The 14031-nt window shown below is 48.6% G+C and overlaps 1 protein-coding gene across 2 annotated transcripts in view; it reads right to left on the bottom strand.

The window, feature by feature from the left end:
* CCDC78 (coiled-coil domain containing 78) overlaps window positions 1-14031 on the bottom strand; it is a 213124-nt gene that overhangs the window by 3742 nt on the left and 195351 nt on the right. The window contains exon 18 of one of the 2 annotated variants that reach the window (XR_012670183.1): window positions 815-896. The exons of the other annotated variant lie outside the window; for it this stretch is intronic. The gene's annotated coding sequence lies outside the window, so the exon portion shown is untranslated. Of the gene's footprint in view, window positions 1-814; window positions 897-14031 lie in introns of those variants that run through there. 2 annotated transcript variants of the gene reach the window in all.

Genomic DNA, 14031 nt, shown 5'->3' with positions numbered 1-14031 from the left:
ATTTGCTATACTAGAGACATGGTTATTCCATAAATATCCAATTCAGAATCAGTACCAGCTCCCAGAAGATTAAGCAAGTTATTCCACATGCTAATGAAGTTGGGGGTAATCCCCTCCCCCAGCTAATGGTTACCTGTCCCTAGACAGAGGCAGCTTGTGACATGAGTTCTTTATCATGTATGATGAACAGAGCTAGCCTTGGCTCTTGTCATTTCTTCCCCACCCAAACTTTTTGTCAAGTGTAACTAGTTCATCACTGCACAGTCTCCTATTAGAGTTCAACAGGGTTAGTTCTGACTGCTTTTGTCTATAGAACTTTCCTTCCCTCACCCATACTATATGCACAGCAGACTCACCCCAGACTGGCATGCACACACCTAGCCATGTATGTGAGCACACGGCTCTGTGAAATACAGTGCTAGTGGAGTAGGAACTGGTACCAAGGAGGTCTGAGTTGCTTCACCAGATCTCTGAGCTCCTAGGTCGGCAATACCAGTAGGTCGCTGAAGACCCAGGGCATTGACAAAGCTTTACGAGAGCTCAGTACAAGCTGGCTAGGGAATGCACAGGAGGAGCTAGGGCCATTCTGGAGCTTCAGGGCAAGATCTCAGGGTGTATTTCTTAAAACAAAGGAGCCCAGTGGTGACAGATCCTTCTCCTTGGTTAAGATCAGCTCCATTCAGACAATGTAATACTAATGGCCTCCCTCCTCTCACTGGCTTTCTGTCATATGGGAAGTGCTATAAACACCCCTCCCTTGAAGGGGAAAAGTCACTACCTTCCATCCAGGCTGCAGAGCGTTCCTGCCAGGCCTGTTTGTATGATGGCATCAGTCGTCTTTAGTACAGCATCTCAGAGTGCGCTATGCAGCCAGGATTCGGAATGCAGACCCTGAGCTGGAAAACAAATGGGTGCAAGCAAATAAGTCATGGAGCCATAGGCTGCCACCTATAGTGCACTTTACTCAGGCAAAGCGCATTGCTTGTGTAATGCTGACAGACCCCGGTTGTCAGCAGGCGGAATAGAACCTGGGGCTTCTGGAGTTTAGTGCATGAGCTTCTACTGCATGAGCTAAAAGCCAACTGGCTGGGCTAAGGCTGTAGAGCAGACTCATTTTACCTCTCTCTCAATTAGTGGTCTCAGTACCACTAGGTGGGACAGAACAGCACACCCAGGAGGTGTGGGGGTTACACTTGCACTAGTCATGGACAGGTGGTACGAAGGGAGTAGCTCAAGATGCAGTGATGGGCTAACACTCCCCAAAGAGTCTGAATGACCAAGTGGAGCTGGGCCTGAAGAATGAGGGTGTCCCAGCAGTGCCAAGAGTGGAACTAGATGCCACATTCTGGGAGGTTAGAACCTCCCCTTTTTACCTTCTGCTGGGGTAAATGGCAGAGCTCCACTGAAGCACTGATTTCCATCAGCTGAGGATTTCAGGGCTTGGTCCTGTGAGCTTCGCCTGAGCAAGGTCCCAGGCTTAGGCCCTCCATTTAGCCCTGGAGTGACACAGCTCATCCTCCGAAAAGCAGCCAGCAAATCCCCTGGAGAAGTGGCCTGGGAAACAGCTGCTAGGTTTTAACAGGAGCATTTTGAAGATGATTTCCTCCCCTGTCCAATTAGCACTAAGTAGCACCTGCAACCATGTCACACTTGCTCTCCCCTCCCTCTTTTCTCTCACCCCTTCCTGCAGGCCACAGCTGTGTTTGGCAAGACACTGGAGCCCAGGTATGCCTAAGCCCACTTGACAACTGCTGGGCACTGAGGCCACTGCTGTATGTGGCTGGCCAGTTTAGGCCACTTCACCTAGGCCCATCCCGAGGGAAATGTCGTTTGGCTTGCACAATGCCTCACCATGGTAATTGGGGGAGGGGATGCACCGGGGTTAGGCCATGCTTTACTGGAGCCCAATGAGCTTCCCTTTCCCATTGCCTGCAGCTCCGTCAGAATGTCAGCCTTGGGTGGTTCATTCTGCTTCTGGTGGCAGGAGAAAAATGGAGGCCAAGACTTCCTGATGAGGTGCCCAAAGCAAGGCTCCAAGGCCCAGGTGTTTAGACTTCTGCCTTCCATTGAAATCAATGGGAATAGGACCCTAAATACCTTCAAAGATCCATGCCCTAATCCATCTTTGGGGGGGAGGGATAGCTCAGTGGTTTGAGCATTGGCCTGCTAAACCCAGGGTTGTGAGTTCAATCCTTGAGGGGGCCATTTAGGGATCTGGGGCAAACACTGGGGACTGGTCCTGCTTTGAGCAGGGGTTGGACTAGATGACCTCCTGAGGTCCCTTCCAACTCTGATATTCTATGATTCTATGATGTTCAGATCCCATTGAGTTGAGTGGCAGCTACATGTGCTCAGAGGTGATGGAAGCAGAAGGTAGATAGAAGAAAAGAGCAGACAGCCAACCCTTCTAGGAGAGTCCTACAGAATCTAATAGAAAACGATCACCTTTCTAAAGGTCTTTTAGCTCCTCTAGAGAATTTAGTAGAGAATTATACCTTTTCTGTACAAGGGTCAAAAGCCTAGAGAGAAAGGATGTAATTTTTTAAATATCTCACAGATTTATTGAGCAATTTCTACTAAAACCCTCCTACTTTCATCCCTATTCCATTCCATAGGAGAAGCAGCGAAGTCAATGGGACTCGTTGAGTGGCATCTTGGATGAACCACCTCCAGAGATGAGGAAGGAATGGCTAGAGAGATAAGCCATGGGCCAGTGATGCCTTGGTATAGCAGCGCCACAGGATGCTGAAACCTCAAAGGCAGCACAGAGCACATTGAGAATGTGGTGCTGTAAGGTGCCTTCAGCAGCAGCAAGAATTCATGTTATGAGCCATAACAGAGCAGTGTCCATGCTACGGGAAGGGGGAGACAGTCAGCTATTGGTGTGGGGAACTGGAAGAACCCCTCTTTTACAACCACTCTGCTAAGCAAATGAAGGATGGAAATGGGAGAAGGGGGTTGCTGTTGAAGGTGGGGACAGATGTATAGGGTGGTAAAAAAAAAAAGAGAAAGGAGTTGTTGACAATGGCTTCAATGCAGGGAGCACAGCGAGGCCAAGAAAAAAGGATTCAGGTGCCTCAAGGGACTGGGTGATATCAGGAAGCTGCAGGGGCTCATGGGAGAGGAGTGGAGTAAGAAGGAACAATTCTGTTGTAAGTGAAAGGAATCCGAGTGTTTTTAACATGCCTGAAAACCAGAGCAAGACAGAAGCAAAATGTAAACACCTCCCCATCTCTCTGAGCACTGACACAAGTGGCTTCAATTGCCAAGTCATCCTGTGGCTGAATGGAGAGAGGGACTAGAGCAGCCACCCCAGCCAGCATCTCCCCATCTGTTTGTTTAGATGCTGTAATGGCGTAGGGAGTGGGTGACTGGGACATGTCCTGGCAAAGAAGGAATTATATTCATGGGAAGCAGTTCACATAGATCAGAGAAATTATTTACTTTGTGGTAACACCCTAAGCATGCTAAGTGCCTTAGGTAGAGCAGGACAAAATCATCTTAGTACCTTGTGCTCTGTGCTTCAGTTTCCTCTCAGTCAGTAGTAAGCACTTTAATCTCCCATTCTTGGCTGCACCAGTCCCAGTGTTTCCAGCCACATAATGAAGTCTACCCACTGCTTCTGGGGGTGAACAAGACGAACAAGCAAACCAAGTCTTTCAACTCCTCACCCTCAGCTCAGGGTTCCATAAGCCAATTTGATCCCTTCCTCAGGGCTCCCCAGTTACTCTTATGTCAGGGCTTCAGGCGCTGGCTCTCTCTCAAGTCATTTCCCCCAGGCAGGAGAGCTCCAGTGGCCCCATTCCAGACGCAGGCTCACCCCCTCAGCCTTTTCTTGCTGCTCCATGACAGCTGTTTCCTGTAGGTCTTATGGAAAGCTCTGCCTTGAGGCTATTGTCACGTGATGCTCAGTCACCTGACCCAACCACCTGCCCAAGCCAAAACCCCTCACCTGGGAGGAGGAGAACTAGGCCCAACTCCCTTAAAGGGCCAGCCCACCCACAGATGGAGACACTTTCACATGCATATTTATGTTTTTAATAATTTTTTCCCTGCCACTCCTGTCAGTCCAGGTTCACAGGGGATGTGGCATTCAGCACTCAGAGCAGAGGGAAGTGGGAATAGGGGGTCCTGGTCCTGTCTCTGCTACTGACTCGCTGTGGGACCTGGAGCAAGTCCCTTGGGCCCAGATCCTCAAAAGGGAATGAAGTGCTTAACGCCCATTGATTTCAAAGAGCAGCTTAGCCTGTCTATATTTTGAGGGTTGTTCTGCTACAGCTACCCCAAGGTCTGGAATTGGGGCCAGCTTTCATAAAATCATTGCACAAGCCCTAAACTCCTGTTGTACCTAATTCTAGTCTTCTTTATACCTAGCCACTCCCCACAGAGCTGACCAAGGTTGCAGGGATGCATGTGAGAACAGAACAGGGAGGGTGAGTGTAAGGCACTGTAGGGCTGAGTGTCTCTGTGGGAAGTTACCTGCCTCTTCCTACATGCAAGCTGCTGCTAGGATTGCCAGGTGTCTAGTTTTCAACCGGAAAGTCTGATTGAAAGGGGGCCTGTACACAGGGCCGGATTAACCTATAGGCTAAGAAGGCTATAGCCTTAGGCCCTCCTATTTTTAGGCCTTACTTTAGGCCCTAATTTTTAGGCTCTCCTATATTTAGGCCCTACTGTACCTCCATTCCATATTGAAGTAACAGCTAAGCAACAGTAGTGGGGCCATTGGAAATTCTTTGTCTCATTAGATATTTGTTTGTACAAATTAATCCATCAAGATTGTGAATTGAATTTATGGTGGTTGTGATTTTGTCTTTGTGGGCTAAGTAAATATTGAATTTTGTACACAGAAGGACTAAACTGGACAATAGAAACCACGTTGAAGCAAGGAGGATGGCAGAAACTGAAGGAGGCCAAAGAAAGATGGCAAAGGCAAGATGTAGTGCTGAAAGGTACTCCTTCTCTAATGTTTTTTCCTCCTACTAAGTCTAGTGGTGAGGAAATCCAGGCAAATACCAACCCAAGTGAACCTGCTGAGCCTGCGCCTGACGAAAAAGGAGCAGCCTCCTGTGAATTCTCTAGCTGCGTTCTCACCCCACTCCTCTGAAGACTTTCCCAGTGATAGTAATACAAAAATATCCTTCTCCAATGACCCAGGAGAGTGGAACATGGTCCTGCTCAGTCCAATATGCAATGAGATCTTGAGAAGTCCACAGAAATGCCAGAATCTAGATTATGACTTTTCATTGACAAAGCAAGAGTACACCAATCAGAACTGTTATTTGACCAAATCCATGTTTGAATGTGAAGCCTAACAGATTGGCAAGCAAGAATGGCTCATCTATTCGCCTTTTAAGAAGTGTACTGTTTTTATTGCTGCCTGTTTTCTGATACCAAAGACTAGGGAATGTTCTGCAAAGGCTTCAGTGATTGGAAGAACACTGCATACATTCGCAAAAAGAAAAGGAGTACTTGTGGCACCTTAGAGACTAACCAATTTATTTGAGCATGAGCTTTCGTGAGCTACAGCTCACTTCATCGGATGCATCCGATGAAGTGAGCTGTAGCTCACGAAAGCTCATGCTCAAATAAATTGGTTAGTCTCTAAGGTGCCACAAGTACTCCTTTTCTTTTTGCGAATACAGACTAACACGGCTATTACTCTGAAAACTGCATACATTATCAATCATGCAATGAGTGAGCAACATGCGTTGTCAGTTAGCAGCTACTATGCCGAAAGAAAGTTAGTGGCAGAATTGATACCCAAATGGAAAAAACAGGTTTTTGGAAGCTCATGCTTAGTGGAAGAATGTTCTCAGACATGTAGTTGAAACCATAGGTTTTTTGCTGAGCGTGTTCTGCCATTCTGTGACTCAGATGAGACTGTTGGATTGAAACACAATGGCAGTTACCTTGGCATTCTAGAGCTAATTGCTAAGTTCGACTCTCTTACCTCAGCACATCAATGAGCACACAAATCGTGGAAAAGGCCATACATATCTATCAAAGACTTTTTGTGATGAATTCATTGCACTGCTGGCAAAGATGATGCTCTATCAGCCATTGTAGAGGAGATCAAAGATGTGGGATATTTTTCAGTATCCATCAACTCAACACCAGACGCGTCACATGTGGATCAGCTGTCACCTTGCGTTATATGCTACCCAGTGGACCAGTTTAGCATTTCATGACCTTTATAAACATCATGAGCCACACAAGGGAAAACTTGCCTCATACCTACTTGATTTCCTCACCGAAAGTAGGATTGACATCAGCCTGTGTCATGAACATGACAATGCAAGTAATACGAGTGGCAAAGATTCAGGGACGCAGACGAAGATGAAAGAGCACAATGCTTTGGTTGATTACATACCATGTGCTGCACACTCACTCAACCTTGTTGGTCAGACTGCCATGGGTTGTTGTGTTAAAAACAGGTTTTTTTTTTAATCTGTCCAAGAATTGTACAATTTTTTCCTCTGCATCAACCAGTTATTGGATGATTCTTAGAGATTCACTACCAAAGGAATGCCTAGTGCCCAAATAACTCAGGGACACAGTGGAGTGCCAACGCTGAAGCTGTGAATACAGTTGTTCTGGGATACCCCAACATCCTTGAAGCGTTAGAGAGCATCAAGGATGACGAATCTCGAAAATCAGCAACAAGAAAAAATGCAAAGATCCTGAGTAATGCAATGCACACTTTGGAAACTGGTATTGTGTGAGAGGTCTGGAATGATATACTTGAGCCATTCAGCAGGTGCAGTCTAAGCTTGCAAAGTGCTCAAATTGACCTTTCCACTGCTGTAAACCTAATGAGGAGTCTTGGAACTGTTCTTCAACAAATGTGGGATAGTTTTGATGAGTATGAAATTCAGGCGGCTGCAGGGACTGCTAACCATGAGTATAAGTCAGCCAAATGCCGGAAAAGACAGAAGACATGCGATGATGCAACTGCCCATTCATTCAGTGACAAGGAAGCCTTCAGAGTTAATATCTTCATCACAATCAACAAACTGAAGAGCTCATTAGAATATCGGATCAAGGCTTATGAAAATATGGACAAAACCTTTAGTGTACTGACAAATTTTTCACCTAACATTTTAAGTTCCAAAGTCAGTGAAGATATCAAAACGTCTGTGTCAAAAGTACCCAGACGATCTCCCCGTAGATTTTACTAAAGAATGTCTTCAATTTGTGGAATTCACACCACTCTCAGATATACAGAGAAAAGATGATGAAAGCAAATCTACTTGGATGTACCAAGTTATCACTGAATTCAATATGATAGAAAGTTTCCCAAATGTTGAAACTGCATTATGGCTGTATTTGTCACTGATGATCACTAACTGTAGTGGAGAACATTCTTTTTTCTCTTCTAACAAGGGTAAAAAAATGCCCTCTGATCCACCAAGACTCAAGATCATCTCAGTTCTTTGTCTCTCTTGAGCATTGAGAATAAAATAGTCAGGTCTTTGAATTACAATGACATCATTCATAACTTTGCCACAGCTAAACTAGGGAAAACAATTTGTTTGTTTGAAGAATTGAGTGTAGTGAGAGTAGAATAAACTTGTTAATTTTACATAAATATGTATGTAGATAAATGTTTGACTTCATAATTTTTTTTGCAATACGTAATTCATACTTAGGCCCTTCCCTCCCATTAGCCTAAGGCCCCTCATAATCTTAATCCAGCCCTGCCTGTACAGCTTCTGGTCACATTTACTGACTGGATACCAAAAGTTCAGTTACCAAGGGTTGGTGGGCCAAGGGAGGAGGTACTGGGTCATCAACCCATGCCAGCCCCAGCTCAGCTGGGGCTACCTCCTACCTGTATCTCATGGGCGGGCAGGCAGGCTCCTGTTCTAGCCCCAGAGCAGAGGGAGCCCAGCTGGAGGGAGGGGGAGGGAGGTGGACTGGATCCAGCAAGGAGGAAGGGGGAGATTATTGAGTGATGGGGATGGTTCCGGCTCTCCTGTTGTAGTGTCCAGTTTTCAGAAATCAGAAAGTTGGCAACCCTATGCTGCTTCCTAAGACCCAGTATCCTTGAAGCCCCTTCAGTAGAAGGCCCTGATTCTCCTTGCTCTCACACTGGGGTAGTTCCACAGACCATGACAGAGGAGAGCCAGGTTCCATGGTTAGTGATCAGATTGCAAGAAGTGAGATACTTCCCCTCAGGCATTTCTTGGGTTGACCCTGGGACAGTAAATAGACAGAGTACATCCCTGAAGAAATTGTTTCCCATTTTAATGAATTTGGGCCTCTACTGGGCACAGTCAGTATTGTTCAGATGTGTCTCCTAGGCCTCATACTGCTAACAGCTTATGGCTATTCTCCTGGAGTTCAAGTGGCCTGTGCTTTAGGAGGAGCATCTGAGTTCTGTCCCCATGGCTGCCTGGATGTTCTGAGCTGCACCCCATCTCCGCTCAGTGACAAACATGAAGTGTCAGGTGGCTGCTGTTATACTATCATTAAATGCATGTTCTGCAGCATCCTTATCTGGGAGCATGGAAAACATCCTAACCTAGCAAACAGGATGGAGCTCTTTACAAACCCTAAGGCCAACTCTGCATTCTTTACTCAGGCAAAGCTCCCGCTGGAGTTAACTGGAGTTTTGTCTGCTGTAGGATGGCAGCATCAGGCCACTTGTACAATTCCAGACCCCCAACACACCTGCTACTCCACTATGGCTGGGGGCTTATTTTGGCCACTCCCAGTGACATATTAATTAAAGGGAAAGTTTGCCAAGACACCAAGTCAAAAGTTCAGCTGTAGTGTTCCCCGCCCAGTTAATTTAACAAGAGGAAAAATGAGTGAAAACCCAGCCAAATAACCGTGCAGCTCAGCTCATTAGCTGCTTGAGCTTTGCCAAAATATGGTCATTAATTCCCCCAATTGACTGCTGTTTCCCTTTCTGCAGGCTCAGGCCCAGGGGAGATAGGTCCCAGCCCTCCTAGCTGTCCATAGGGGAATATTTATTAAATACCCAACCAGAGTAAAGATCACTTCCAGCCAGGCTTGCAAAATTGGATAGCTCCAGTGTCAGGAGAAGGTGAATAAAAAGACCCTCAATGTCTGCTGAGATCACATTTCATTGATAGAGAGGGCAAAGGAATGGAATACAACACTTAGTCTCTGTGCCTCTGGGAGCAAGTTGATTCCTTGCTGTTATCAGATGGGAGTAGGAACAGAATCATCAAAATGTCAGGCTGGAAGGGAACTTGGGAGGTCATCCAGTCCAGCTCTCTCTGCTGAGGCAGGACTAAGTAACCTCCAGATCATCCCCAACAGGTGTTTGTCGAACCGGTTATTTAAAACCCCCAGTGATGGGGATTCCACAACCTCCCTTGGAGGTGTGAATTTCCACCTTGGATCAGGCCTGCATACAGGTTCATGTGGTTAAGCACCATCTGGGCAGGAGCACACACCTTCCCTATGTCTGACTATGTACAAAACCTGGAACCCTCTGTGCAGGGCTCTGCACTCAGGACTACACTGCACGTCCACCATGCAAAACCATACAGGGTCATGCAACTTTCACCCAATGGGATCAAGAGGGCAGTGCTGGGCAATTGCTCCTTGCCCAGAGGGTTCTCATGCAGGGTGCAATGGGGTCTATTGCCTCAAGATGGGGTGCATCCAGGGTGCTAATGCCAAATAATGCTCTCATTCAGCCAGTCCTGCTGAACAAGGATCTGACCAAAATTGGGGTTCGCCAGAGAGCGTATTGGATGAAGCTCATGCCCAGCTGTGTTGGTGGCGTGAGGGAAGCAATAGGAGGAAATGCAGAAGGCCATATGACCTCCTTCTGGGAAAGGGTTCTGCCTGGTTTTGTTCTCAGGGGCCCACCTGGAAGGCCCTGTTAGATCTCTGCCTGCTGCTGGAGACCCAGGAGCATCAGAGGCTGACTTATTCTATTCCCCTGTGCAAAGACCCCTTGCTGGGGAGGATTCTGCCTTTCCAGGAATCCAGGCCATGTGCCCCCCTCTGTAGCATGTCCACCTGGATTAAGATTGGCTCAGGGGGAGTCACGCAAAATGCTCGACCCCTCCCACCCAAGGAGGTGAACATATTGCCTTGGAGAATATGAACTCAGAGGAGCATAGGAACTGCCAGATTGGATCAGACTAGGAAGCCATATAGGCTAATATCTTGTTTCTGACTGCACCTGCTGCTTTGAAAACAGGTCCAAGAAACACTGCAGGGGGCAATGATGGAATAACTAGCTCATGGGGGCAGTTTCTTCCTATCTCCCGTCAGACAGTGATGGGCTCATGCCCTGCTGCAAGACGGTTGGTCTCCCTTCTTTAAAAAAGTGCATTGTATCTGTCATAGCTGTCCAGGCTCTTGTTATCAGTACAAGTGTCTAATCCTTTTTGGATGCCCAGTGAGCTCTTATTGCTACATGATAGTGTAGAGGCTGAGTTCCACAAGTTTATATGGATAGTACTCTGGGATTGGATCGAAACTTCTATATACAGACCTCAAAGCACTTAACAAACCAAGTCTCCCAGCATCCTCCCTGGCATGGAGAAATACCACCATTCCCATTTTATAGATGGGGAAACTGACACACAAGGCAGTGAAGTGACCTGCCCAAGGTCACAGAGTGAGTTAGAGCCAGAAGTAAAACCAACTTGTTCTGGCTACCAGGACTATTTTCCACCAGCCTATCCTCTCACTGTCTGGTGTTTAGGGGTAAGAGAGTCCAGCATGAAGATTTCTGCCCAGAAGCCTTTCTGCATATAGGCACCTCCAACATCTGCCCCTGCCCAAAGGCTAACAAAGCAAATAACAGCCTCCAGACAAACTAGCAATCCGAACAAACTGCTCTCATGTGAAACAGTCCCTGAAATGTGACTTTTGGCTTCAGTAAGCCTCCCTCTTCCTCCCCCAAGCTGGCAAACAGGAAGCCCAGCTTTCCCTCCTCTACCCTGGGATGTTTTCTGGAAAGTCTCTTGTACATTCCAGGACACAATGCTACCTGCAGTGCAGCCTTAAACTGTGTATGTGCCCTGGGCTTTCCTCTGCATGTCAGCTGGGGAGGAAAGCTGCCAGGCCTGCTATCATTGTCTGCTGGGCTTTGTGCTGAAGGGCTCAGCAATTGGCCAGTCAGTGAAGAGCATCCCGAACTGGGCTGTGTTAATGCTTTGACTCTATGCAAAGCCAGTCAGTACGTGAGCTGATGCAGGCACTCAGAGCTCCCCAACCAGCAAACTCAGAGCAACTCGCCTTCATATGCACTTGGATTGTCCCACTGCCCTGCTGTCCAGAAACAAAGCTCCAGCCTCAAGAATGCCTGGAACAGGTCGGAGTGAGACAATATCCTCACAATGGAATGAGTTGGCCAGTGGTAGTCCCGTCACTCCTTTGGACTGTGCCCTACAAGATGCTGCAGCCATGCGGCAGGGTGGGAATGTCTCTGGACACAAACAGGGATGTCACAACCTTTAGGATGCTTCCACCTAAGCCTGGGAGTGGAAGGTGTTTCTAGGCACGTGGGCGATGTCTTCCGTGCACTGCCCAGCCATCGAGTGAAATGCTGAGCAGTCATAGGGTGGCCATGGAGATGGGGGCCAGTACAAGCTAGGGGGTGTCTTTTGGAGATAAACCAAGCATAGTGCCCTATACTCTTAGCAGCTGAGATTCACAAAGGAGCAGCTTCCACCTCCCAGAAATGCCCCCTCAGTGCCCTGGGATTGAATTTAATTTCATTAAGATTCCAGCAGAACTGGCAACCAGCTAGGGACCCCAGCACTCCCTCTTATCCCAGCTTCCTACTGCCTCCTCCTCTACAGGCCTAACCTAGAACTGTCATCCCATCCCATAGCTGACTTTATCCTGCAGCAATTCATGGCCACAATGGGCTGGGCTCTGGGCCCAGACCGACAGAGCATGTTTCCCAGGCTTTGCTGGATACAGGAACTTGGCCGGGTGGGGAGGGGAAGGGGGACTAGAGAGCAGGCGAGAGAAGGAGTCACCAGCTCATTGTAACAGATGACCTCACATCAGCTGCAAGCAGGTTGCTCCATCCCCCTGCACAGCTCCAGTAGTCCATGGAGAAACCTTTCTAAAGTAGAAGCTGCTGGCTTGGATCCAGGGCTTAGGACTCCCAAATGCATCTCCAAGAGCAGTTCAACATAGGACCAGCACAGCTGCCAAACCTCGGGTGAATGCAGGTGAGACTTAGTCTGGGGCTCTAGGAAGGCATGAAGCTGACCCAGGCACCCTAGGAACCTCCTGTACTGAACCCTCCCATTCCCCACTGGGGAGGCAAAAGTACATGCAACCTTGATGCAACCTCCCTTAGCTAACACATGGGGGACTGACCCAGGGAACTCCAGAGTGAAACACAAGCTGCTGCAGCTTGAGCAAAAGCTCTGTAGTTAAGGCTGTAAGGACTCCTATCCTCTGTGGAGTGTCCCAGAGAGGGACTGTAACAGATTGTGCTCACCACCACAGCGCCTCCTGCTGACTGCTCCAGGAATTAGCTCTGTCCAATTCTGGAGCACCCTCTGCGCCCTCTGTCTGTAGGGCACCCCATCACTCCCGGACCATGGCATCCTTTTCAGGGCACAATCTTCCGGCTGTGCCCCAACTCCGTTGTTTCCCCCCTCATTCCAATGGAACTGGCAGTCCTTCACCCAGCTTCTCACTGCAGTGGCGAGCTAAAGCCCATAGTCCAGCCCCTTGCTCAGGGTGAGCTGCAGTCCTTCGGTTCAAGCCTGCACTCAGGTGGGGCTGCAAGTAGTCAACAAGCCCAGGCTCTGGTTCAGAGCTGGGCAGGAAACAAAGTCACTCAGCTTGGGCCTGTACCCAAAGTCGGTTACCTCAGGCTTTCCTTCAGCTAGCCTGAGGGAGGGGGAGACTGCCACCCAACACTTGGATGGCGGGGGTGGGGGGAGAGATGCAGGCTCTCCCACTCCACCACATCCCGGCCCAGGGCCCTAAGGGTGGCAGAGGGGTCTACCACCGTGTCAGCAGGGATCCAAGCCGCAACACGCTGACTCACCCTCTGCTAGCATTGCAGCTAAACAGGGGTCTACTACCCCTGGGCCTCTTCCACACTCCCTCTCCAAGGGTACCTGTTGGTCCAGTGAGATAAGGTGATCTGCAGGGGCCTCAGTTACCAGCAGAAGCTCTGTGGGAGTTGGGCCAGCCAGAAGTCTCCTGCAGGGTCGGGTGGTCCAGGCCAGTCATCTGCTCCCTGTGGGGCCAGGTCACCCAGGAGTCCAGGTGGCCTGGGCCAGTCATCTGTTTCCCCTGGGGTCAGGTCAGTCATCTGCACTCTGCTGCCATCTCCCAGTGTGAGGGCTAAGAGGAAGCACCTGTCCCCTCCAGTGGCTGGCTGCCCACTGAGCTTATGGGTCCTGCCTTTATACTCCTAGCCTTGCCCCTTGGCTTCTGGGGGCGGAGCTAGGTGGTAGGGCTCTGCCCACGAGTCCCTTCCTCTGTGTCTGGGGAGGGCCAGTCCACCTCACTACAGGGATGTGTAATGTACGCTGCCCAGAGGGTTACACAACTAAAGACAAAGCCCAAACAAGGCTATGGAGAAGCAGGGCTGAGACTCACTCAAGTAAAACATGAAGGAAATCACTTCCTAGGCAGGCCTGGTGGAGCCAGAGCCCAGAATGACTCCTGTCCCAGCTTCCTGGTCAGGATTCAGAACAGTCACCCAAGCAATATGTCTATCTAGGTTTTAATAAACTTTCCCATCAATGAGCAAATATCTGGCCCAATACCTCTGCTGCCCTCACTGGTGGCTAAAGAGAACATTTGGCCTCCTTGAAAGGAAATCTTTAGTGCTGCTTTCAAAGAAGCAAAAACATGTAGTAATCCAGCAGGAGAGAAGAACCCTATGCTTACCCCAGCCACTGTGCTGATTACCACACATTTTCCAGCCTCTCTTTCTGTGTTAAGGTCTAGTGGTAGCACCAGTGTCTGTCTCCTCTGGCCACAACCTTGATCCTTCACCAGCAGCTTTCAGAGAAAAACACTGAACAGACTTGGCCCTGCTGGTGCCAACAG

This window comes from Caretta caretta, chromosome 10 (genome assembly GCF_965140235.1).
Source record: "Caretta caretta isolate rCarCar2 chromosome 10, rCarCar1.hap1, whole genome shotgun sequence".
NCBI classification, from domain to species: domain Eukaryota; kingdom Metazoa; phylum Chordata; order Testudines; family Cheloniidae; genus Caretta; species Caretta caretta.
Note: the sequence above shows the minus strand (reverse complement) of the source record. Positions and strands in the feature narration are given on the sequence as shown.